The sequence below is a fragment of the Pseudopodoces humilis genome, chromosome 3, assembly GCF_049639895.1.
Source record: "Pseudopodoces humilis isolate 2021_Gansu_Grassland_sample_001 chromosome 3, ASM4963989v1, whole genome shotgun sequence".
In the NCBI taxonomy this organism is placed as follows: Eukaryota; Metazoa; Chordata; class Aves; order Passeriformes; family Paridae; genus Pseudopodoces; species Pseudopodoces humilis.
This window is the reverse complement of record NC_142202.1, coordinates 2,617,719-2,642,142: the sequence shown is the minus strand read 5'-3', so window position 1 is coordinate 2,642,142 and position 24,424 is coordinate 2,617,719. Positions and strand designations below refer to the sequence as shown.

The window sequence follows — 24,424 nt, the reverse complement described above, 5'->3', positions numbered from 1 at the left end:
ATTTGCTATCAGCATATCTCCAGTGATAAATGCCTTCACATGATGCCAGCTCTCTGCAGGCACAACTGCAGCAAATCAGTTCTGCCAGGCCGCAGATGAAGTGACAAGGGATGACTTCCCCCATTCCACGTGGCACGGCCCTGGTTCATGCACATCCTGAACATAAATCCTCAGGAAAGGAGCACAGGGCAGCAGGGCAGGAGTGTCCAGCAGCACACAGGAGGAGAACACAAATGGGGAACTACATTGGCAGCCTAGAGCTTCATTCAAACAATGATTACACCGGTCCATCTCTGATTGAGGCTCCTCATTCCATATCTGCTCCAATTGCTCCTTTTTGTGTCCTGGGAACCGGTTTGTCTAGGCACAAGAAATACTTCTAGGTTGTTCTTGCCACACCTACCAAGACTGAAAATTGCCAAGAGCATCCTCTGAATGGCAATGGCATCCACAAAAAGACTGGGATGACAAGAACACGTTCAGGAGCTGTTTGGTGACTGCTGAGCCCAGGCTGGTGCTCTGTCACAACAGTAACCTTGTCATTCATTAAAGCCCCTAAGCTCAAACTAATGTCCCAAACTGCCTTCTGAATGCCCTGGAGCACAGCTCCAAGCTCAGCTTTCCATGGACAGAGAGGAGAATCTGAGCCATCCCACTGACCTGAAGAGCCTTGGTAGGGATGTGTAGGCCCAGTGCTGGGCTGGGGCTCCATGGAAGAACGGGGGATGGAAAGGCTTCATTTTTGAAGTAAAGATGTATGGGTGAGCCTCAGAATTTATGCAGAAGCTTGCTGGAGTTAAAAGTTGTGCCTGCTGACGTGTTTCCAAGCAACCCCCAGGCATTATCCTGCACGTGGGCAAATGCTGTTTTCCCTCCCATTCCATCTGTGGGGTTCTATGATTAACACCGATAATTTCAAAGGCAATATTCTGCCTATTGATCAGAGCCCCATTCTGGGAGGGAGAGATTCAGACTGACACTGAAAGTTGAATCTGCAGTGTGTATGTGCACATTGACTTGCAACAAAAGAACCACAGGTAGCCCTCTGTTTATCAGTAAAATCCAGTTAGATCCTGTGGTATCACCAAAAGACAACAGTGTGGCCCCAAAGCCTCAATTCCACACACTCCCACATTGTGCTGCCACAAAGAGGAGGCTCAGCAGATCGTGCCCAGATCCTGCAGCCTTTACTCACACCTCAACTGTCATGGAAGTATTGCCTTAACTCACCACAGCATCTTCACTACAAGTACTTCTGGCCATACCATTTTTGCCAAGATAAATGCTGCTTTGGTGTGGGGGAGTTTGGTTTGTCTGTTTTGTGGCTGGGGGAAAAAAATGCAGGTTATTTTTTTTAATAGCAAAGAATGTGGATAGAAATCCACTTTTTTTTTTTTTTTCCCTAGAACAGATAGCTAAGAAACACAGAACAGCCTTTTTCTGTCCCCCCACACTCTTGCTCTGTACACCAGCCCTGCTTTAAGATTAACTGTCGGTCTGTGCTACCCTTGAGGCCAGACATTCTTTGGATTTGGTTATTATATCAAGGTGCATTTGTGCTTCTAAATGGGCAGCTGTACTGTAAATGGAGCACAAAAGAGCAAAATCCAGTCTGCTCCAGCGTGGGTCCAAAGCACGGCATGTCTGTGATGCTGTAGCCTTTTGTTTCAAATGCAGATAGATAAACTACAGCCTTTTTTTCCATGACGGTTATAATGCAGAATATGAAAAACTCTTGGGATGGTTTAAGCTGCAGGGTATTCTCCCAGAGTTCTGTCCAAAAATAATCTAGTAAAAATGTGGACAGAGAACCATCGACCTCTGCTTTCCCCTGAACATATGCAGCTCTGATCAGTCTGGTATTTCAAGAAAAACAAGGTCCTGAACCCTAATCCTCAGACACATAACAAAGCGCACTTCACAGCTGTGATGCACAGCTACTATCAGCTCCGAGGCCTGAGTGGGTCCCAAGACAATGCCTCCTTTATCACCCAGAGGACAAATATCTAGACAGCAATATTTTCTGCTTGAATGCTTCAAGCATCTCTCGCAACTCCTGACTGAAAGAGAAAACTGAGCTGAGAGTGTTTGCTGAGTGATTATTTTAATTTACTACTTGATGTAAATCTAAATGAACTGACATCCAGCTTGAGATGGACAGAAAACAATCATTGTGAAAAAAGAAAGAAGGCTAATATTACAATATCATTTGAGTAGCACAGGTTTAGGCAACTTTAGCAGTGGCAATGTAATAGATAGTGAGGCACGGTTTGCATTTCCTTTTCTTCACTCAATTACCATAATAAGTTCTGTAATTTTAGGGCTGTTTATTTATCAGGCGACGATAACAAAGACGCTCAGAACACGGTGTCTGAATGCAATAGTACAAAGCAGCCCAGTGATGGCCCCTGCATGCAGAGGGATTGCCGATTCCCACACACCTGATTATCCCTGTGTACCTGTGCTCAGAACCAGCAATCCCCCCCTTTTATGCTAATTGTCAAAATGGCACACGCTCAGCACCTGGCTTCAGGCAGAGCGATGGAAAGAAAGGGGCAGGAAAGGAAGAAAACTTCCTGGTGAAGTTCTCCAGTGCTTTAAAAACCTGTCAAGTCACTCTGCTGAGCTTTCTGGTATGAACAATAGATTTGGGACCTGGCCTGCCTGCACCAGGGAGTCTGTCACTGCTGCTCTCTGATCTGGGCTTCCAGCATTTGATGGCTGCACGGTGTCACAGAACAGCTGGAGGAGAGGCGCCCCGGCTGCGCCGGAGATGGAGGGGAAAAACAACAAACAAAAAGCAAAAGCAGAGGTTTCTTTGTGAGGCAGACACGCAGTTCTGGGCTCTGCCAGAGCCAGACGTGTCACCTGCGGCGTGGCCTGTGGTACCCTGCACTGAGAGGAGCAGGCACTGCTGTCCCAGCTCCGGTGCCCAAAGGAGTACCATGGAGAATATGCTACACAACCCCATGGGGAAGTCCAGCAACAGCTCCCACCCGGGGGTTCACCATCTCCTGCAGCCCCTCATGGCATTTTTCCAGTGGAGAACACCTCCATGGGCCCCTCCAGTGGCACCACCAGTGTGGATGAGTGGGTGGGAGGCACCACAAGCCCATCGCTCTGTGCATCTCTCAGCCATCAAAGCCCGTGTTGCACCCCCAAGGATGACTGAACGGCAGCTCTTCATCACACCCTGAGATGCTCATGTCGATTTTTGGGGGATTTGTGGTTGGGAAGACTGATCTACAAGCATAATTTCTTACACATTTGTTAGAAGTATGAACCTAATTTGAAACAAAACTCACGGAGTAATGTCCATTTTGCATATACCAAAGATAGATGGAAAATCCCATGATTGAATAAGAATAAAAGGAGTTGAATGAAAATGGAACTCAATGGGTTTCTGAGAATGCCACTCAAAAGCCTGGAGGTTTTGGAAGAATACCAGGCCTTCCTCTTCAATGGCTTGAACCACTACCTTAAAGAAATCTCTGCAGTTCCTTCTTAAATTCTACAGGAGGCTCAAAAGCACGTCGGAAATATTTTTACTCCGTACCATAAGATGTTTTTCATCAGAGTAACATGCCTCTTAACCCATAGCCATATATTCAATTAAATTGCATGGGCATATGTGTGTTTATTTACATAATGTGTAAATGTATAGCTGGGTATATATAAACAAAAGGCTTTGCTAACAGGGAGGAACACACATGGCGGTGTAATTTGTGTATACGCACACTGTGCGACTGCAGCCGCTCACGTCAACACCATCCATCACCTGTATTCACCAAAACCCTGGCAGCTCTGCTCCACACGCTGCCTACAAGTCCACCACCATGATAATCTCCTTCCTCAATTAATTAGGGACAATTTAAATATTTTAAGTGAATTACATTAACATGACAAAACAGTAACATTTAGATTGTGGAGCTGCGAGGAGGAGAAAACCTGTGACAAAGTCCCTCTTTCAGCACAGTTGCTGAGAAGGATCTTACAAATTGACAGTGTACATTATGCACAGCCTAACTGTGGACATTTTCTGTCAAGCACCTAAACAGAAAGACACAACAATGGCTCCAGTGTGAAAAAGGAATTATCTGTGGGGGACTGGTCTTCACTAAGGGCAAGCTTGACAAGTCCAAGCAGGCACCTGGAGCAGCATTTAAAATAACCCTGCCATACCAAAGAGGTTCATCACGAAACTCTGTCTAAATTACCATGGGTTTGCACAGAACCTCCATTAACTGCCCTTATGGAAAAACACTGTTAGTCTGCTGAAAAGAGTATTTTTTAACTGCCCTTGTCAAATATCGCTTCAGTAACAGGGCTACAAATATACATCATGAAACGTCACGGATGGAAATTAATTTTTTTTGTTAGTTCTGTGGGGCTTCTTACAACAGATCTGAAATTTTACATTCAGGTCTCAGCAGCGAAATAATGTTTTCCCTTCTAAGGACAAAATTCTAGAAGGAAAGTTTTCAAGAAATCCAGCTTGTATTTATATCCTCCCCGCGCAGCCACTACGGATCTCGCACTCCTTCCACTGATGAAGTGACTGATTAACACATCTCGTTACTGGGATTTGCAAATTAAAGGCTGGATCCTGCCACACGTCCATGAGTCAGCCTTAATCACAGGAGCAGTCCCCAGCAGGAGCAGGGATCGGGCCCTTCGGAAAGGAGCAGAGCTTCGTGAGCCTCTCCATGTGCCTGGATAACCAGGCATGTGCTAACGGAGAGCGATGATGCAGGCACACCCAAACTCAGGTTTCTCGTGCCATGGATCTGGGAGGGAACTGGGACTTCCAGGAATACAAGGAGGTTATGCTGAGGGCCAAGACCCGTCCACAGAAGCACCTGAAAGTCCTCAGAGCTCCTGCTGCTCTTTCTCCACCAACCTCAATCGTACTCAACATGTGATATCACTCTGTAGAAATTACGGTGATGTCACAAAGCACGAGCTGAAATTTCCTGAAAACCCAAATTCTGGCTGAAACCCCCCCAAGGTGGTTTTCCTGACAGTGAGAAGTGGAAGACCAAGCACCCCACCCCTGAGAGAAGAGGGATTGCTTACCCAGGAAAAAAAATCCAGGGTGCCAACATTTCACTGTGAAGACCACACTGCATTTCCTGTTGGCAATTCTTAGCTGTAATTATGGAAACTATTGCAATTAGGTTATTCTAATTATGAAAATCTATTTCCTTTTAAAGATTTCAGAGCAACCTTTTTTTTTTTTAAATGAAAAAGAACACATAAAAACACTGAAATCCTTTGAATTCCTTCTTGTGCCACAGAATCTGAGCACAATTTATCTAGGTAAGTTTTAATTATAGCCTTTCCAGAAAGATAGTACTCTGTATAAATAAAAAGAAATATAATTGATAAATGTAGTCAGATGGTACCAGGTTGTTTAAATAGACCATTAAGCTCAAAATGTCTAAAGTTAAATTAGATTGTATTCTCTTTCACCTAGGGCTTTTGTAAGGCACAACTGGCATGTATAGTCTTGTCCACATTAATTTTTACTGCCACGGTCAAAAAGCAGCGTAAGTCTGCAGCTTGTGTAGAATTTTCTGTCTTTATTTGACGTGATCATAGCGGATGAATTAGCTCCCTTGGTGCCGAGAGTGAAAGAAGGTTAGTTGAGGGAAATAAGGAATTTTCAGAGGAAAGAAAAAGTTTGAGGGAAACATATGGTTTAAATGCTCTAGCCTATTTCAGATCAAGCTGAGAGAGTTGAGATCTGTTGGTTCAGAGATCCAGTTCACTGCACATTCCTACTGTGCCTGCCTACTAATTGCATCCCATGTTTGTCAATCAAATATTTGCAATTAACAAAAATATTCCCTTAAGAGACATATAACAGAGGCTGCTAAGGATCCATTGCTTTGCTATTAGACTCGGCTCCAAAAAAATAAAAAAAATAGGTCTTTAAAAATATTCTGCTGATGATGACACTGCCAGACACTTCCAGTCAAAACATTAACAAGCAGAATAGGTGGCATGGGGGCTTTTCAAAGAGATTTTTTTCAAAGAAGAAAAACTTTGATCTTAGTGTTTCTGACCCATCCTCCACCTCTGATTCTTCAATCTACAAGTACATATAGTGGTTTAATTTCACTCAGTGCATAACTTGCCTAAGGAGAAACGTTGATCTAGATTTTTTTTATTTAACTCCAATTTGACTGATGCTCTAAAGCTGCCCTATCACTGCATAATGCACACTCACATGAGGTTTCCAAGCAGAAACTGAAGAAAGCAGACTAGAATAATAAGAAATGCACAAGGTTCAGAGGAAACATTAATTTGTAAATAGGTAGAAACACCAGTAATTTGTTGGGAATTGAAGACCTTCTGTATGAAACAGTGAAGCTTAGCAGCTGTGCACTGCTGTTTTATAAATCAATATTACATCTGAAGGAGGTGTTTGAATGCTTGTATCATTGTGGTTTGAGTCAAACAAAGTTCTGTGATAAGAAATGATCAAACAAAACAAACAAAATCCCTTCCCCTGTCTCGCCGGATAAATTCCAAACACAATTCCACAAGAGGGATAGAACATTGAAATCATCCACTTTTTTATAATTGCATAAACCCCTCAGTCACAGAAAGATGATTGGATTGGTGATGGACTATTGTATTCTCAAAGACATGGCTCATGCCAACGGAGAGCTCCTGCAGAACGATAACAGCACCAGCATTTTCCGTGTGACCTGTGGTGGGCTTCAAACCCCATCCCAGCCAAAATGCCGCGCTCCAGAGCGAGCATGACTGGGACCGGGGGACTCCAGCCTTCCCTTCCACCTCCACAACTAATTCCTTCAGTGCCATGAGCAACCTCTTATCCTCACTGCTGCACTTGCTGCTGCTGAATACAGAGGATAATAATGCACAGCCAGCGAGCCAGAAGAGCTCACGCTTCGGCCAAGCCTATCCAAGGAAAAATGTGCCAGCACAGCCCGGCAGGTACAGCTTGATTTGCAGATTTGCCTCATGTCAACACAGCCTGCACCTGCAAACAGAACCTTCCTCCTGCCATCTTCCAATTCTCCCACAGAAAATGAAGCAGAATCCCAGCAATGTTAATGATTTTCCCAATCAGACGTGATCTAAAATGCCGCGTGCCCCCATGAGTGACATTGCTTCCTTCCCGCGAAGGCTGTAAGTAATCATGAAACGTTCTGAAGGCACAAAGGAGCTGCCTTCTCTTGCCTTTTTTTTATCTTTATAAACCATTTCCTTAATTTAGGCTGCAGCTTAAAAAAAACCTCAGCATCACAAAGCTATGTCTTTGGGGCTGTAATACTTGCAGAGAACAGGCAAAGAGACAGGGCTTCTCATAATCCAGCAAGCCCAGTTTCGGGAGCCTCAGGAAAGAGAGGGAGTTGGGAGAGCAGTGTCTGCAAAGCAATATCCTGGGAGACATCTGCTGGCCACGCCGAGCTCCGATCCCCCACTGCAGGCACTGACATTGGGGCTCGGCACTTGGTGAGTCAAGGGGCAACTTGGTGGTCACACAAATCATAACTGCACAGGAAACAAGGATCAACCAACAGCCCTGCCTTTGGGCTCCAGAAAGGATTTAGCAACATCCTTATTGTCTGACTGATTGCGAAAGGAAGCAAATCCATCCCTGCGACTGCAGGCACAGGACAGCTGAGCAGCAGCCCACTCCAAGCCCGTGGGCAGCACTCCAGCCCAGTGACCAGGGCCACTTCCCTGCCACTGCTGGATAAACACACTCCAAAGCTGGCACTGGCATCCCCCAGCTGCCTCTGTGCCCCTCGGGAGGCTCCAGGCGGATAAAGCAGGACACAAAGCTGGGCGGCACGGGGAGAAATGGAGACAAGGCAGAACCTGGCCAGCCTTCACATGGTTGCTGCTGGAGGATTTTTAATCACAGGCTTGCATCGAAAAGCCCCGTTTGTAAACACCCAGCTATCATTTTGCAGGGGGTTGTCAGATTACAGAATCTTATCATCAAGTCTGAGGTGGGAAAAGAAGAGGAGGAGATGGAGGAGGAGGGTATTTTTGTTCCTGTCCTTCATTTCCTGATAAGGAGACACTTTTGATCCAAGAGATTTTTTTTTCTTTCTTCCTATTTTTTTGTTTTGTTTGATTTTTTTTTTTTTTTTGTTTTTTTTTTTGTTTTTAATCTGGTAGCAAAAATTCGTTTCACAAGATGCAGGTGTTTGAAAAATTTAAGAAGTTCTGTGGTTTTGTATTCCTGGGCTCATTGATGAGAAAGCTTACGTGCGATGACATGGTGAGCTGAAGCAATTATTAAAAGGCTATTGCATATGCTCTTCCCGGCTGAGTTGCTGTTCTCGTTGTTGTTTTTAGAGCACACAGAAAGTGTCTGCACCAGCTGCTAATAAGCTCTTTTGCGACTCTAACATCATGATCTGATCACGCCAGAAGTGCAGAGTGGGAGCTGAAGAACTTGGTCTCAGCAATTTGACAAAAACATCCCTGACGTATTTCAGCTACCGTGAAAAGTTTGTGACACTGAAAGGAAATGAAAATGTGTGTGGAAGGTTGAATAGAAACGTGGGGCTTGTGTTTGTGTGCACATGAGATTTAAAGCCATGGGCAGAGCAGGGCCATGTGTGTTTCCAAAGGCACAAATGGGAATTAGACACCAACTTCCGTCGACTTCCAGTGAATGTTCTACCCCTCGTGCCTCTGAAATTCCCCCCCCCATTATTTACTGTACCTTGGTAAAACCAGGGCTGAAAGCCTGGTTTAAAAGGGATTGGAGCTGGAGTGCAGCTGCCTTGGGATTCTAATTGAGAGGTACAAGGTGAAACCACCCCAAGGTACATTTCATAATGTCCCAAAAACCAGCTTTTAACACCAAGTGCTCAGAACTTCCAATCTAGGGCTCTCAAAAAGCACCACTTGACCTGACAGGGGGCCAGTTGAGGAATTTCCACTGGAGGGCAGAACTAATTGTTATCCCTTGCTGGGCAGGAGGAGCAGGATAGTTTCACCTGAAGGTCTAACCCATGGAACTCTTCCAGCTAAACCCAACCTGTGCCGTGTCAGAGGAGAGAGGTCTGTGCATTGAGAGCAGGTGTTCTAAGGTGGTTTTGGCTCTGATTTTGGCGAAGGTGGCAGGAGCTGCTCAGTTCGTGTGCTCACAGTGTCGTGCTGTCTCTGCAGGATGGCTGTGAGCAAACAGTCTGAGGATGTTTTAGCAGTGCATAGAGCTGCATATATTTGCCATAAATAGGAGTTTATTCTTTGGCAGACAAGCCAGCATTAGAGCTGCAAAAACACAGGGAATATAGTAAGTGCCGGGGAAAAGAAAACCAAGCAGAGAGACAATCTGTGAAGCAGAAGAAATAAATAGAGACTGAAGAGAAAGAAAAATAGAAGGATGAGGGGGAAAACTAAGAAGTTAAGGTGCAAAGAAAAGAGGAAGAGAGGAAAACAGAAGTCAGGAAAATTTGGGATTCCTCACTTGTGGGAATTGCACAAATCCATCAGTGATGCTTTGTGTAGCTCTGGACACCCCAAACTTCTTTACCCCACTTCTTAAAAAGCAGCTGATTCCCAAGGCAGTGGGACTGAGTACATTAATTTTTATTAATCCTCATCCATAATAACTAAAACTGACCTATTTAATAAGTATCACTGGGGTTGAGGGGTTTTTGTGGTTTTTTCAGTGAAGAAGAAACAAAGAAAAAAGGCAATCCAAAAGTTTTAAGAGGACGGGCAAGTCATGAGAAGCAGCACCCATGAAAGTGCAAATGTCCACCTATGATTAATCAAGAAGGAAACTTAACCAGTACAATGTGTGGACATCAATTGTCTCTACCCATTCAAACAGATATAACAATACATTTAAAAGAAAACAACAAAAAAATTAAGAAGAAAAATAAATAGGCCGTGTAAATCATAATTTTTCCTGGCGTTTTCTCTGATTTTCAAAATCCTGTTTAAATGAACAGAGATGACAACGGCAACTTCTGCTTGAAAACAAAAACCTGAGTTCAACAACCAAAGGCCAGCAAAAACCCATTCTTTCTCTTCCTAAGCAGAGCCGAACTCAGCATTAATTAATTTAGGACACAACTTTCTGGAGCTCAGTTATTCCCTTGGGCAACAACTTTACCTCACATTAATTTACAGTTCAATGGCAATTTTATGGATACTTGAACTTTTATTACTGTCTAACCTATACAACCAGAGTTGAACAGATTTTGCTAGTAGGATAAATGATCACTTGGTTGTAAAATGAGTTATTGGAATTGCCTTTCCCATACATTACAGACAGTCAGAGCTGGCTTTCACCATCCCAGACCCTCAGACAGGGAGGGGACACTGCCCCAACACCAGCAGGACAAAGCCCTTGGCTCCCAGTGAAGAGTCTGAGTGCCCAAACCCAACACTCTCTCCCTCCAGAACTATATAAAAAAATAAATGAAAGACTGAAACACCCTCCTTGTTTTATCAGCCAGGCCACTTTGGGAATGAGGTGGCCCCAGAGCCACACCTGAGGGCACTGCTCTGTGCTGGGGGTGCAGATCAAGAGCTGGGGTAGAAAAACCTCTCCCAGAGCTCCTGTGACTGTAAAAAACGATTACTATGGGCAAAATTATCAGTTGCTTATTATTCTTAGCTCAGAGTATTTATCCTATGATATTGATTTTATTACAGAAAACTCCTTTGGTACGTAATAGATACAATTAAAACTCCTTGGCGCTGCTGGCTTAAAAACAGCACTGTAATATTTAAAATAAATGTGGGGCAAATTATTTTGAGATTATGGAAAAGACAAAGTCCAGTGCAGTGAAAAACACCACTTTTCAAGATAGAGAACAGTACAAAATATTAATAGCACCTCAGTCAATATTTCAGTTTTAGGTAAAATTCACCTTGAAATCTAGCCATCAATTTCTTATAACACCAGAATTGATTTTTTTTTTTTTTTTTAAATCTAGTAGTAACTTCATTTAAATCCAGTCTTTCTAAGTCTGTTGCACTTCAGAAAATGTAACTGAATGGAAAAGTAGGGTTTTTTTTCGGCTTTAAGTCACATTTGGTGAGTACCTAAATAATGCAATCTGCACCTCCACTGAAAGAATCTGTGGTGCACATGAACTCCTTGTGGGATCCTCCAAAGGCTCCAAATATCCCCCTGTTGCAGGATCACTGCTGGATGGAAGGGCCTGAGATTTTCAGCTCCAAGCTCCTTCTGAGAAGTTGGGAGATCCAGATGCAACAGTGAAAAGGAGTTTTCACTTGAGGAGAATGGCTTTATGAAACCCTTCAAGTATTTAAGAATTAGAGCTATTAAATGCATGATCTATGACTTTTAAAGCTCTGATCTGCCTAATCTTTCTTGCATCCCTCTCCCCCAAAGGCATTAATAAAGCCCAAATTAAGCCATGCCAAATCCCCATTTTCCATCTGAGTTTGATGTTTCAAAAGCTCTGCTGTTCTACCTTTGTTTTGACATCCAAAAATGTCACCTCTGTTAGGAAATGTGCATATTTGGCAAGAAAAGAGGAAATAAAGGCTTCCCCTGCATTGTAAGCTGTGTGTTACAGTCTGTCAGCAATCAACAGGGGCAGATGTTAAACTCACCATCCTCTCTTAGAAACTGCTCTTTAATTAATCAAATGCCTTTTTCCCCACTAAGGTATCTCTAAACCAGGAGGTCCAGCCACTTTCTGCAGAGGTGTGATAACAAACTATCCCAGACTTAGATGGACCCAAAAATCACAAAATTGAGTCCATGTCTATTCTAGACTTCACCTGAGCTGTGCAGACACATCAGCACATCATCAAATGCATCCTGGGCTTTCTCTGACTTGGGAACTAAGTGGAAACAATTCCACTTCTGCTTCCTTTCAGACCCAAAGGATGACTTATGTTTCTGAAAGCTCTCCTTTTCCCTTCCATAATTGTTATTGGTTTGATAAAACATTTTGTTTCCCTTCACAGCATGATTACAGTCAAGGAGTATAAAGGCCAGAGCAGCATTTTACTAATCCAAATAAGAGAAGCAGCTTAATATTTTGCAAACCCAAGGTTTTTTTACCTTCCACACACAGGTGGTGCCACTGCCCCACCATCACTTTTAACTGTTTCAGTGGAAAGAAAAGACCATGAAATGGAGAATAGAAAGAGTTATTTCCACCCATGCATCCTGCAGTGCCACCTTGGACAGGAACCATTCAGCAGCAGGCACTGGACTCCAGGATCTGGCCCTTCTAAAGGCCTTCCAGCTTCGGCTGGACACCTCCACCCTTTATTTTGTGTTCCCCCACCCACCCCATCAGGTCCAGGACCACCCCAAAGCCCCATCTGAGTGCTGAGGGGCTGCACTGGTGAGTGCCCACCTGCCTCTGTCCAGCCCATAAATCAGCAGTGCCCATTTCTCCTCTCCCCCTTAATTTATTCACTAGGGGAAGGCATTTCATACACTGAGTTTTAACGTCTGTTATTTGATGGTAATCGATTAATTTTTAACTATCTTTCAGCCCTTTGATGTTCTATAAATAGCCTCAGCTAATAGAGACTTCTTTATACTCAGAATGCAGATCCACTGTGAGGTTATTTGAAAGAAAAGAAGAAGTCTGGTGTAGTATGTTTGTTCAATGTGTTATTAACTTGGAAAGGAAATTGAGCTATAGTGAACTATGTAGATCTGATTCTGACAGCTGCAAACAATTCATAGTGAAAATGACTCAGCCTAATTCACATTTTTTAATTATTTTCTCCCCCACTTTCTTCTGCAGACAGATAAAGGGTTCAAAATGACCTTGAATTGAAAACCCTGGATTTATCTCAGTGCTTTCTTCTTTCTTAGTGCTGTATCCAAAACTTCCTTACTGGGAAGTCAGCAAAATCAGGGAAAAAACCAAAACAACAAAACACCTCCTGTCTGATGCACCTCCTCATTTTGTTTCCAATACTTCCCAGACAGTGCTGTGGGCAATATAAGTTGCTCTCTGGAAATTCAGTTTGGAGGGATGGGGTAGACACAAACCCTCAGCTGTGGTGGGGAACTCAGAAACATTAGTGGTCTTTTTTTTATTAATTTACATTTTCCCTGTTAGTTCACCCTGAGATCCCAACGGCACGATTTACTAATTAATTACTATTATTAGCTAATGGCAGTGAAAACTGAAATTACCGCCTGCCTTAAGCATAACAAAATTGACAATAAATCTGTGGTGTGTGAATCACTTCCTTTAACCAAACGCCAGCAATGGTGGCTCGATGCATTGCACAAAAACACCTGGCACACACGGAGGCACAGCCTTCATGTTCCAGAGCAAGACGGGATGGGTGCTCACAACCCTGGGCACTGCCAGTACAGGGCCACCACCAGCTCTGAGCGAGCTTCATCCTCTTTTTCTGACCAAAAAACGTGGGGTTGCTTCTTCAGAAATACGGGCTGGACTTGCCCCTTCAGAGCACCAATAATTTACCTCCTGTTTGGCACAGCAAGTGACAATCACCGAGCTGGCTGCAGCTGCTGGCACCAGCTACTCGCTAAACGGACACAAAATATTTTAGGGTTTACATGTGGGGCACTTTTTAATGTCCAGATCCTTAAATCCTCTCCAGGTGGCCAAACGAGCGCCCTGGCTTGCAGAAGCAGCGGGTGAGCCCATGTGACACTCTCCAGGAGGATTGCTCTGCAGAAGGAGGTGTCCACCCTGAGAGCAGATGTGTTGCTTTGTGTCTGCACGCTTGGGGATGTCTGTGGAACAATTCTTTTCTCTCCTGATCCCGAACAGTGGGTGGTCACTGATGTTAGACTGAAATCAATAGGTAGAAAAGAGATTGTTTACAAAAGCATGACAATGACTGGGTCACTCAAGAAGGAAGTTTGCATCGTTCTGAGGAGAAAACACTCAGAAGAGGGCTGTAATTTAGTGCCTGGATACCGGAGTGACTGGGAACTGCATAGACAGATTAGGCAAAAATTAAATTTGTTATGACAGATAAGATGCAAGAGTCAGATCAAAGAAATCAGCTTCAATGTAGTGCAGGGAATACTCTCCCACCCTCAAAAAGTGTACAAAAGAAAGCAAAACCAAGAAGCTGCCAGCCAAAATTACCAATGCAGTTCCATTTAACAAAAAATCAATATTACAATAAGATGCCAGTAATGAAAGAAAAACCGCAGCAGTATCTCAATAAAGATTACAAATTACAAGATTATAAATGGAGAGCCACAGTCATTTTGGACAGACAAATATGACCACAGTACAACTGGAGGCCAAATGATGGTTTAGGAAAAATGCCTGCAGCTTTCAAGAAGGCCAATGGGAGAAGCAAACACACATCTCAGGGCAGGATTTGGCTCTAGGACTCTCACATGAGTAATTGTGGCAGAGAGATACAGAATATCACAGAAATAAAAGACCTGCTCATTAGAAACCCATCCAGCCAAACCCATAGGGACGTCCTGATGCAAAATCTCCATCATTTGTTATTTTCAAGAATCTGGTGCCAGTCTTGAGATATTTTTAAGGTACCAAAACTGTTTGGTTTTTTTAAAATGTAATTTCTCTCTCATCCATAGAGCTCTTAAGTAATTTACAGGTCTTTGACAAATGAGGTCAACAATGCTCCAAAACCGGCCCCTACAAATGCCACTGGTGAGGACTCCTCACTGCAATGATGCTGGATCCATCTTCCCAAAGAGAATAAACCAGGTAAAAACAGCTTGTTTTGGAAACCAGAGGAACCACAGCTAAGGAACATTCCAGTTCACAGTCTTGCAATGAGGCAGAAATAAAGGACGGACCGTAGGACTCTTGGCTTGCAATCAGCTGCCTTTACCCTCAGCCCATCTCAGCTCTTGTGCAAAAGCTGATTTAAAGAAGACAAATAATGAAAACAATAAAAATCCCCACCTCACTTTGCTTCTGGCACATCCCTTTCATCCAACCACTGTATAAATAAAAGGCAAAATCTGCCCTGTAGAACTGAGACTCCTTTCTGCTCTTGCAGTGTCACCCAAGCCCACACTTAAGAGATGTTTGTTCATTCTTGTCCTCTTTATTCTATTTAACACACAGCAATAGTTTCACAGCACAGAATATTGTCAACACTTTTATTTCTCAACGGGCATGTTGAAGAAAACCCAAACCAAACCAGATTAGAGGGTCAGGACAGACACAAAATGGAATCATGAGAGGGAATGGTGGAAATGACTGAATTAAATATGTAGATAAGAGCTCCAGCTTTCCAAGGCAGAAAGTGCAGATGGTGCCATCGGGGCAGCACACACTACAATGGAGTGGGAGATACCTACCAGAGTTGGGAAGAGAACAGATCACAAAGAAAATACGGATTGAAGCCAATAAACTGCAGGAAAACTAAAATCAGAATGATAGGTGAAAGAAATGCATGTATCTGCATTGTGAGGAGTCCATTGAATTGAGCAAATGATACTCCTCCTGGGGGAATGATTCATTACCATATGGAAAAGACCTAGCCTATGATAAAGGATGGGGGAAAACCACTGAATAGCAGAATCTACCTACAGAAATTGAAAAAGAACGTTCTTGTTGAATTGTGGCAGAAGTACTTCAAAATTCCAACGGGCCTGACTAACACAGATATGGAAGGGAGGGAAGAAAAGCATGTTAAAATATGTGATATCATGCCTACAAGCAAGGGTGAAGGTCGAATCAGAGAAAATTTAAAATGCGCTGAGAAACAAGCAGCATCAGCAAGAGCGGTGCCAGAACGAACAGATTTTATTCATCTCTACTTCAGGACCAAAAGGGAGGGGGGGAAAAAGAAATATTGGAAGGCCTCCTTACTTGGGGGCTGTGTCTCCATGCCACTGACCTACTTCTACTTGAAGCACTCTGCTTGGAGAGACTCGCTAACGCACGAGAAAAAGGTCTTATACCACAACAATATTGTGCTACAACAGTGCCCACAGTCTGGCTGCTCGGGGATTTATAAGCCAAGCTCACAAATAGACAGTAATGAGTTACTCACCAGAGGCTGTCAGCAAAGTTGCTAATTAGTACAAATGGTAGTAGATCTTGTAATGCTGTCCCCTGCTTTAGTGGGAACGGTTCCAAGACCACCTAACCTGTATCTCACCGGATTAAAGACAGATTGGCTCCCTTTAGTCCAGCCTGGCATTTCTGGGGGTTTTAAAGCACAGACACAGAATCAGAGTTATAAAGAAAACTCAGGTGCAAACTTAACCACGCAAACAAAGTGACTCAGTTCCTGGGGAGACACCCCACGTGCAGAAAATAATTACTCCTCCCTCTCCTCACGGAAGAGCCGATGCACCCATGTCAACAGAAGCCCTTCAATTGAATTTTGCAAGAACTGGGCCAAGTCCCTGGGCTGTGAGTGCCACTCTTCTGCAGCAGCACACCTTGAGCTCCCCAGCCTGCAGAGCTGACAAAAACCTTCTGCTAACCAGCAGCTCTAAGGCTTCCACTACAGATAAAACCACCAGAAAAGGCAATTAAACAGGGCACAGGTTTAATGTGCAGCCTTCAAACAGGGAAACACTTCATCTTCTCAGAATTTCACAGGACCACAGTAACAAACTGTTGACATGTTAAAGCCACTATTAAGAAATATGATGCTAAAAGGGAAATAAGAAGAATTATTGACTGGTTATTGCAGTTCAAATATATTTATTATTTAAGAAATGCCCTGAAGTTGCACTCCTGCTCCCTCTGCCAATGAATGCACAGAAAAACCAGCACATCAAATTTCAGTTTTTCTGGTACTACTGCCTTCAAAAAGAAGCAGGTTTTAAAAACCACTGGCCTGTCTGTTCATTGAAAATGTAAGACAATTTCAATTAAAATAAGTCTTTCTATCAGTACAAGTATTTTCTGTAATATTTTCTGCTGTAAAAAGTCCTAAGAAATGAAAGCAGATCAAAACCATTTAATTTGTATTAAGAAAACAATTTAGACAAGAGGGGTCAGTAATGGAAAGGTGAGATATCTACAACTGGAGCCAAGTTACAGAAAGGGTGAGCCATTTGTAGCCAAGTTAAACAAGACACAATTAAGGTTAACTTAGCTCTGCTGGTTTGTGTAAACCCACACGTGAGGACTGTGGGGGCTATGACAGTTTCAGTGTGACTTATTTACCTTGGCCTTTGCCTGGACTGTGTTGTAGGCCGGTTCTGTTTGGAGACATCACACCTTTCCACCCATTCCTCACACCTGGCCTCTTATCACACCCTAAATGTTTGCCCCAAATGGTCTATTTCATTGACAAAAACAAAGGTTGGTGGGGATGGCAACCAAATGCCTATCAAAATATTTTTCAGCGGCGCAGACGTTTAGATGAAAAAAATTCCCCCCAAATGGTTTATTTCTACCAGAAATTTATCTATGTTATGAAAAAATGAACACATTTCAGTTCCACTGCCCTCCCAAAGCAAACAGGTGTATTTTATACTGGGGTAGTTCTGTCCCGTGCTATCTCACGTGGCAGTTCCCTTCTATCACTTTTCTGCCCTGGCACAGCACACATGGAACCACAGAAAGTCATCGTGGAGGGTCCAGCATCCAAGGACTTCCAAGAACCTCATTTCAGGAGTGCTGGGCAGCTGCCTCCTCTCACCAGCCTGGAAGAGCCCCAGCACAGACACAAAGCCTGGCTGGGGAGTCAGAGCCTGCAGTGTGCCCAGAGAAAAGAGCAATGTGCTACAGTTCCTTGTAGTAACCAGGAATAACACACTTTTTTTTCCCCTCTGTTCAGTGATTTCATTGCAACTCAGGCTCCTAAATGCTTTTATGGATCCAGGCCAAGACATATTCAGTAATAGATACTGAAACAGATTATTTCATGAGCCAGTTCTGTAGGTTAATTCACATAAGTGAGAAAACAGTTCTGATTGAAGGGCGGAGTGATTTTTAAAAATTTGATTCATACAGAAGTGTTAACAGCCTTTTGCTTATACCCACAATTGCTGAACAGAATAGAATCAGTGGAAATGTTATTTCCAAGTACTGTGGTGTAAATAAAACCTCCTCTCTCTGAGTCACATCGTGAGTCATTTTTGTCTGTACGTTTTTATGCCGAGGAGGGATGTAACTCCAGGCATTCTCCTCATGGAGAGCTTCTCGTGTCTCAGATTTTCTGTTGCTCTTGGGCTTTGTGGACTCTTAAAACTGTAGCTCTAGTAATTTCCCTCTTGTTTGCTGTAACCTTATCCCACTTGTTCAGCTCGCTGGCAGGAGTGAAAAAAGGACCTGAAGTTATATATCAGTTACAGAGCTGGCACTTGGTAGGGAATGATACAGAAAATGATAAAATAAGCAGGAGAGGCTGCATTAGAGCAGCAACACCTAGGCAAATTTACACCTTGTGCGTGCAGTAACTGTAGGGCATTGCCAATTACTTCAGCTGAAAATGTCTCAACATCTCTTTTCTAAGGACCTTGCTGCTCACAGTTTTCACCAAACCCTCCTCATTTGTGCTCCAAAGGCTGGCCCAGCCCATGTGCGAAGGCAAAAGAGGAAGAGGAAGGAATGGGAACTAAACCCAGCCATATCCCTGAGTGTTGTTTATTTTTAGCCTTGTGAGAGCCCTGTGGGACAAAGTGAGATGTGACACATCTCACAGCAAGGACGGGGAGTAGGTGAGGCTGTCCTCCTCCTGCTGCCACAGCTTTGTGCTGCCTCATCCCTCACAACAGCAGCCAGGCTCAGAGCTGGGGCTCAGGATGTACCTGCCCAACATGTGCCACAGGTGAACAGCTTTGGGATAATTGTTCATCCTTCAAATACCCTGAATGCTAAATGAAACGAGAATCTAATGGGGGAAATGTCATTGTGGTCAGGTGCATATGAATAAACATATAAAAGGGCTACATGCAGGAGACGATCTCAATTAACAGGTCTAAAATATCATATTTTATATATATAGATATATATATATAGATATATCCAAAACCCTCTATGTATATACATACCAGAAACTTGGTTTGTGGAGATGGTGCTTCCAAATCCACGTTACCCAAGACCAGGAAGAGTGATGCTAATTCCTTAATTCTGGCAGATTAGTATGACCTAAATTTTTTGCCTTCTGTAAAATGAATGGGAGCCCAGGGCAGGTTTTGAACAAGCCAACCTGGTTTGCCAAACAAATCACTTGTTCAGAAAGATTACAGATATTAGCAGGTTTGCTTTGCTGGTTACTGATTCTAGGTGAGGAAAAAAGGTAAATAAATAGTGGGTATTAGAGGAATACCAGATGTAGCAACTCACACGAGGAGGGCACGAGAAAACTTTTGGTTTACCCCCCTGAACAGATGCAGCTTTCCCCAGAGTGTCCATGACAAAAGCAGTGTGTTCCAGTGGGCACAGCTCTCTACAGTTCCACGCGGTGGATCAGCTAACAGCCGAACACACGAAACATGCACCAGTAAAGCAGCTAGCAGGTGTCGCCTTGGAATTCCTTAAGTGTTCTTAGCAAACCAGGTGCCCACAGTAAGGAAGCAATTTAGGTATCAGTTATATCTTTACACCTGTTTGCAAATGCTGATCCAGACCCTCACACCGAGCACTTAGCCAATAGGAAGCTAATGTACAGCAGTGACTAATTGATAATTAAAGAAACCTTTAGGAATACCATAAAATATCTGGCACAGGATTCTCTCATCCACTTAGCAGAGGCTGCTCTGCCATGCACTTATCATCCCGCTCTGCTAGTTTTCATAACAATTAAGATGGTGAATCTGTGTGAATCAGGGGTTCAGTTGCAATTTACAGAGCACTGCCTGTGTTTTATTGTTGTCTGATGGCTCCTTCTTTAGTCTGCGGAGGGGATCACTCTATTACTGTGCTTTCGACGGCTCACAGGTTGGCCCTTGCCCCTCTCTTTCATGAAGTAAGTATAATTAGATGATAATGCCCTTCTTGTCAAAACTTACTGCTTATTTAAGCCTGCAGTAATAATTTCGATTTATTAAAGATTTATTCAGATAACATTATTATCACTGTTTATTCAAATGGACATTCTTTTTTCTTTTTCCTTCTTTTTTTTTTTTTTCCTTCCAGGGGAACAAAAGAGATAATTCCTGCAAACAGATGTAACAAACCTGTCAAGTTCTCAAACGGTTAAGTTGAGCATTTTACTTGGAAAGGCTGACAAATTTTCTTCACTTCAAAATATCATTAACACCAATAACACATTTGCCCAAGCCTATTTCTAAGTTGTAAAAAAAGATTGCTACAGATTAAGACCCTTGATATAATGCTATAAGCTCCTAACAATGGTATCTTTTATAGTGAAGAGCAACTGCAGACACAAATTGCCCCCTTTCCTGCACCTTTTTCACAAAAATCAATATTAAAGTAGTAGGTGCCTTAACTCTCCCATAGACTATATGAGAAAAAACCACAGCCACGCTTAGGACAGTTTAGGTCAATAAAGAATCAATACTGTGGTTGAATCTGTAGAAAGATAAAAGACTTGGAACTCACTACACTGTGCCCTATTGTTTCTCTATTTTGAAAAGAAGCTGAAGTGCTCACTTTTTTTCCCCTTAAACCAGCAATGAATTTTGTGTTTGTGGGAAGCGAGGGAGGTCACTGGAGGCTGCATGTGGCTTCAGTGCCTGCAGACGAGAGGTCTGATCTTGTTCACCCACACCTCCCCACCAGTTCCAGGGGAGCCCAGGGAGCGGCAGGAATGCAGCGCTGGGCCCCCGGTGGCCTGGAAACCAAAACACTGCTCCGGCTCCCATCAAACCCAACTCATTTATTAACCATGGAGAGACTACCCAGAAAAACCGCGCGCTGCCACGGTTCTTATCGTGATTTCCAGCTCCCTGTCTATTAGGAAGAGGAGAGCTGATTTGGAGCAGAGAAAGCTCTCAGATGGATGTGCCAATTGCCAGGTGTGTAGATCCTGCTCTAGGGCTGAAGGCAAGCTCAACCTCCACATCTCACGTGGTGATTAGACCAAATTTCAATCCCTGTGTGAAAAAACACAGGTTCAGAAGCAAATAAATATCTCACCAGGCACACACACTTCTCCCTACACATGGTTTGGATTTGTTTCCCTCTGCTTTATCCCTTCCAGTGTACTGTGCCTCCTTTATAAGCCTGAGAACTGCAACTATATACCTGTCTGGAGAGTAACTGAACATGAAAAAATATTGGTTTGTGTGGACCGGAGAGTTCAGATAAAAACAATTTATGAGCCCAAATCTTCCAAATTCTTTACTTGAAGATGCACTTTGTTATCCTACAAGGGGCAGCTTCCAGCACATCTCAGCTTCCAGCCATAGCTCCTACTTGCAAAAGCTCAGGGAAAATCTAGATAAAGCTGGAACTGCAGCTCCTCACAAAGATTGGTGGGGAAGTGGGTAGCAACAGAAAGGACAGCCACAGTTTTAAACGCACTTGGCTGTTGAAAGAAATGGCAGCACTCTTGGAATGATGGGGCTCTCAAATTCACAGGGAACACTCCCACCCTGATCCACAGTTTAGTTACGATTAGAAAAAGCAAATGGGTGTTTTTAACATTGCAGATTGAAATGTTCCTGCCTCCAAGATGCACTGAAGAACAGTTAGCAACAGTGTCTTTACATGAAGAGCAAATGCAATTCTTCTATTCAGCATTAACAGGATTTTTTTTGTAAATAATTAGTTGTTATTAATAATCATTAATACTAGTATTAATATTATCAGGGTAAAATTCTCTTTCATTATATTTTATGGCTCTTTCTACAGCACAAGATTATCCTGACCTCCTTCTTTCCCACTGCAAATACTGGAGACAGGGAAAAAAAGTGGCAGTAAATGCATAACCACAGTGAATGAATAAAGGAGTGTCTGAGGTGCTCCCAGTACTTCACACCACGGAGAAGCCTAAGCACATCCCAGCCTCTGCCCTAACCCTGGCCCTGTGATGGGAAAGAGACAGGTAAATAAGCAAATAAACAGAGTCTTAGGGGCAGAATCTCCATGGTTTTAGCAGGACATTGTGGACATCCAGTGGAGCCTTCAGCTAAAGTTGCATTAAACATCCACCACCAGAGGAAAAAAGAGCAATGTTTATAAATTCAACCATTTAACCTCCAAGCCTTGGACTTTTTTTCCATCTAAATACACTCTTCCTAAATCTTTGTACCTAAGCAATGTTTTCTTTAATTATTCTGCTATCTCCTTCCCACACTTCCCTTCCTTTCCTTCTCTCTCCCTAGCCCTGGCTATGCTTTTCATCCTCACTGACCATTTTCTCAGCTCCTTCTTCAGGGTCTACACTAAGCTTCTTAGACCCCTTCCAAACCTGAGGTGAGACTCTGCCACAGCATTCCCTTTGGATGGCTCTGGGGACATCTGTCTGCATGCTGGTGCCCAAAAAAAGAGCTGGACAGGGAGATGAGCTGGGAGGTTTAACACAGCTTGTCAGATGGATTGGGCTCCAAAGAAATCAGACTTTGTGATGGGAGGTGGGGAAGCAAAGCAGAGTGCAGTGACCTCTTTCAGTGTAATGACACAGAGATGCAGTTGCTCTGCAAAGAGCTGACGTGGGTTCAGATTTTAGGGCCCTCCAGCTGATTGTTACCCCTGCTCTGCTGGTACCTTAAATGGCCAGGAAAAGCAGCTCATTCCTTTTGTGCTGAGGCAGCTCAGGGAGCCCCCAGACACCCACCCAGCTGGGTGACTGCTCCAGTTTTGCTCCCAACAAGGCACCAGCCCCAATTACGGCTGAGGTTTTTTTGGGTCAGACTGTGGCTTCGGTTCCAAAAGGGCTCTTCCTTTCCTCAACTTGCCACTAACCCATTTCATCAAAACCACACCAGACAAATTCAGTATTTCAGCCTTGCAGCAGGGATCAAACAGCAGGCTCAACAGAGAGTAGGCTCTGAGCAATTCCCCCTCAGTTACTCTGTCCCCAGCTGAACAATGCCAGGACTAATCCTGCTCTCCCTGACTTCAGCAGCACAAGGTCAAGTGCAATATCATTATCTCCTGGTTTGATTTACACTAAATTATAAAATCAGGGCTTTGAATTAAATAGTGTGCAAACATCAAGAACTTAACAGTTAATTTTCCCCGTATCTCCAACAAGATCTCTTACACTTCCCCTTTTCAATTAACACCACCTTTCTGAGTCAGTTCCTGAGATGCATCTCTGTGCTCGTGTGCTGGTGTACAGGGCATGCTGAAAGTCTGATCTCTATATAGCCTGGAAGACAAAAATAATTGTAGCCTTCCTTGATTTTTGTTAAAGGCAGAAACAACAAAAATTAATCTTTACACAAACAACCCAAGGGAGCATTCAGTGGGACTTTTCAATCTATTCATGATCTGTAATTCCCAGCCCCCAAAGTTTCCATGTTACAGCTTAATATCTAGGGACTCCATATGTTGAGGGAACTCAGCAGAACCAAAATGAGCTGAAAAAAGAATGCATTAGATTCAAACATGAGATAAAACAGTACCCAAGGAGCCCTTGTTTCATTTTCTCTACCTGGAACCATGGGACAGTGCAGCCATCTCAGCCTCATTCAAGTGTAACATTTCTTTTCAATATGACAGTGGTGGTGACCTTGTCATTAACTGATGCTGGTAGCAACACTTCAGCTTTCATAATTCAGTTAATTTTCAAGCCAGTGGTTACTGAACCCCCAGTATAACTTCAGTATAATTAAACTGTATTAAAAATAATAATAATTAAAAAAATCAGCCCACCTTCTGATCAAATATCAGTCAATGTTTGACTTGAACTCACTAAAACAGGGAAGTTTTTGCAGTTACGGTACAAGGAGAATTTGTCCAGAATGTTTTTGGACACTAAGATGGTAGACAGTGCTGTCCTGGTGTGGCCAGCTTTCCCCATGCTGTGAGCACAAAAGTGAGGAAGGGAAAGCATTTCCTACACCTTCGAAAACCTGACCCTAATCTCTTTTTTAATATAAATCCTGTGCTAAGCACACTTAAGAGCCTTTCTTTCTTTTTGCTTTTTCTCTCCCTCCACAGTTGGCAATGACCACCAGAAACCTGAGATTGTTGCTTATTTCCTGGTGGATTTGTGCTCTCCTGCTTGGCAAGATGAGTAATTCTTCCCTTCCATTGTGCCACTTTGTTCCCCCAAAGCACCACTTCTGTACATGTGCACACGGTGGACTCTGCAGAGCAGAGGCTGATTTTGCTGCCTTTCCTTCGTGGCCTCCTCCAGCACCATCCCTGTGCTTTCCCTGTTCCCCTGCACTCTGGGAACACTTGTGGATTCAGGAGGGGTCCTTCATGGATGCTCTGCAGCAGCACGGTGACATTAGAATTAATCCCAGAGAGGAAGGAAAGACAAACAGCTGCTTTAGAGGTGCTAATAAAGCTCTGCCATGTCCTTCTCTCAGCTTAAAGCCTTTCAATCAAAACCAGGTTTCAGTCATTCTACCTCTCCCTCTTTTTTGAGAACAAAAAAACCAAAA

At 43.4% G+C, this 24,424-nt stretch overlaps 1 long non-coding RNA gene across 2 annotated transcripts in view; it reads right to left on the bottom strand.

The window, feature by feature from the left end:
* Nucleotides 1-24,424, bottom strand: part of LOC148184551 (uncharacterized) — a 194,531-nt gene that overhangs the window by 10,616 nt on the left and 159,491 nt on the right. The window contains exon 3 of one of the 2 annotated variants that reach the window (XR_015772221.1): nucleotides 13,484-13,784. The exons of the other annotated variant lie outside the window; for it this stretch is intronic. This is a non-coding gene — a long non-coding RNA (uncharacterized LOC148184551). Of the gene's footprint in view, nucleotides 1-13,483; nucleotides 13,785-24,424 lie in introns of those variants that run through there. 2 annotated transcript variants of the gene reach the window in all.